Below are 2,687 nucleotides of genomic sequence, written 5' to 3' on the forward strand. Positions count from 1 at the left end.
TTGGGGCAGGAAGAGTCAGTCTCTGCACCTGGAGCACGCTGTAGGTACTAAATGATTACTACAAAATATCTTGCCTGATATTTTCTTTTTTCCTTGAACTTTCTAAGGTGCCAGGAGCAATCCGTTCACATCCCTGGGCCAATCGCCTAAGAAACTCCAATCATCTTGAGCCACACACTCACCTTTTAGATTAAGTGAGGAGAAGAAATTAAAAACCTGTGTCTATTTCTGTTGTGCTCTACCCAGATCTAAGGTAAGTTACAGGCATGAACTGGAGAGTTTCTGTTACACTCAACCACATCCTTCTGCACATGCTCTGTTCTGACCTCCAGAGCAGGGAGCCGCTCACTGCTTGCAGCTGTGGCATGAGGGCAGGCGAGAGGATGTTTAAGGCAGGAGGCTCCTTCCCAACAACCTACCCGGTGCCACTAGTATCATGCCTGGCCGGTTCCTTATCTGGGAGCTGCACGGGCAGGCCTGGAGCAAGCTACGCGCTCCCAGGGCCGCAAGCAGCAGCCGCCGGGGGAAGGGGGAGACACGCGCTCTGCACAGGGGCTGCTTTGAGTCCCGCCCCACGCGCGCTGGGGCTCCTGCTTCTGCTTCTGCTCCCCGGAGGCGCCGCGTGCGGAACGCCACGCGCTGGGGCCCTCGAGCCGCCGGGGCTAGCAGCGCTCGTTCTCGCGGCGGGGCGGGGAGCAGGAGGCGTGCGGTAGCTTCCTGCATAAGAATGGCGATGGCAGATTCCAGTCATGTGGCGGTTCCATAGTGTAGTGGTTATCACGTCTGCTTTACACGCAGAAGGTCCTGGGTTCGAGCCCCAGTGGAACCAAAGCCTGTGGTTTCGTTTTGGGTGAGGTTTCTTTCTGGGGAAGGGGATAGTTACATTCTTCCCGTTTTTCCAGTCTGGGGTTTTGGTAAGGAGAATTTATAGTAACATTTCTAAATAAATAAACCTGATTGAGGTCTGTGACCTGTGACACGGCAGCAGCATCTGCGGCTTGCATCCAGCGACGTGCAAGCCAAGCTCCTGTTCCTGCCTTGATTCACCACACTGCAGGGGTTCTCTAGCTTTGCTATCTCACCAGAGACACTGTGCCATGCAGAGAGAGCTTGCCAAAAAATCAACAGGAGTGCAGGGGACTGGACAACATGACCTCTCAAGGACTCTTCTAGTTTTATGATTCTATTGAATACACTTTGTGTAAAATAATAGCACTTCTCTTCAGGTTTTGTTCCAAACGGTTTGAAATTGACTCATTTTTTCCTTTAAAACAATCTTTTCAAAACATTTGTAATAAAAATTTGAAACCAAATTGTTTAGTTGATAAAAAACGGGGGTTCTGGGAAAGGAAATAGTTTGACAACATTTTCAAGAATGTTTTAGATAAAAAAAATTTGGATTAAAAAGTCTCTTTTTCAAAAGGCAACTTTATAATAATGAAAAAAGTAATTGCTACAATGTCAGTTATTTTTCAGGAAAAAAATGGCTTTTTAAAAAAAAGATAATTTTCAATAAACAATTCAAAAAATTTTGGCCAGCTCTAATCGTGACTCATATCTCCTGCTATTTGACTTCCTTTTGTAAATTCCCAGGGACACCTACATACAGCGAGGGTTTATATGTCAAAGAAATATTAGGAAAGCATTTAATGCATTTTATTTTCTGTTAGTGTACTTTTGCACCTGGTAATATGGAGGAGAGCTAGCATCATATGACCAGTTAGCCTGTGGCATAAGTGCTTTGTGGACAACTGCTGATCCATAGACCACAGATTGTGTTCTGTGTCATAAGGAGCAATCCTAGCACGGGAAAATATACCAGTGAACCATTCTGCCCTGGAGAATATACCAGAGGGAATTATTCCAAACTGAGGAATATACTATGGAAACAAGCCTAGCATGAGAGGAAGGGTGATCTTGGGCCTGATTCTCCTCTGTCTTGCACCTTGTGTGTCATTTACACCTATGCCAAGTGTGTATAAGACACAACCATTCTGATCTGGTAGCACTTTAAACCCTCTTTGCACAGGTATAAATATCTATACAAAGGATAAAGCAGTGGCGTGGGAGTCAGGCAGACCGCCTGGGGTTCTACTCCCAGCTTTTCTACAGACATTACTTCTGGTAAGTTTGTAAGGCCAAAAGTGCTTACGGATTCTGGGTGGCCAGCTGAGGACACATAGGCTTTGCTTTTTAATAGTGCTTAGCACAGATAGCTTCAACATAGGGCCAGATTCTGATAATCATCAGTCACATTGAGTACCACCTCATTTCTTGAGTGGTCCCCATTGAGGTCAACAGGAATATTTGTGGATTAAAGTGCTACTCAACATGAATAAGGTAGGCAGGCTCAACCAAAATAAACAGAAGTTACAAGTAATCAGCACCTTTGAAAAATCAGTTCCAAAGCAACTCAAATTGGGCACCCAAAGTCAGTGCCAGCTTATAAATTTTTGGGCTTTAACCTCTGTGCACTTTAGTTTTCCCCATTTCTAAACTGGGGTACTAATACTTACAGTAGTGTAGTCAAGACTGAACTCAGGTAAACTGAGGTTACCCACTTCTCAGTTGGGGACTATGGAATTTATCTTCTCATTTGGGGAATCTGAAGTTGACTTTAGGTTAGTTTATCCTTTTCTTTTTTTTTAACCACCACTGAATACTTCCCTCAATGGGGTGTCATAAAA

At 44.8% G+C, this 2,687-nt stretch overlaps 1 non-coding gene across 1 annotated transcript; it reads left to right on the top strand.

Annotated features, from left to right (window-relative positions):
* Positions 1-756: 756 nt before the first annotated feature.
* TRNAV-UAC (transfer RNA valine (anticodon UAC)) lies at positions 757-829 on the top strand. The gene has a single exon. It is a non-coding gene; the product is annotated as a tRNA-Val (tRNA).
* The last annotated feature ends 1,858 nt before the right edge of the window (positions 830-2,687 follow it).

Source organism: Emys orbicularis, chromosome 1 (genome assembly GCF_028017835.1).
Source record: "Emys orbicularis isolate rEmyOrb1 chromosome 1, rEmyOrb1.hap1, whole genome shotgun sequence".
NCBI lineage: Eukaryota > Metazoa > Chordata > Testudines > Emydidae > Emys > Emys orbicularis.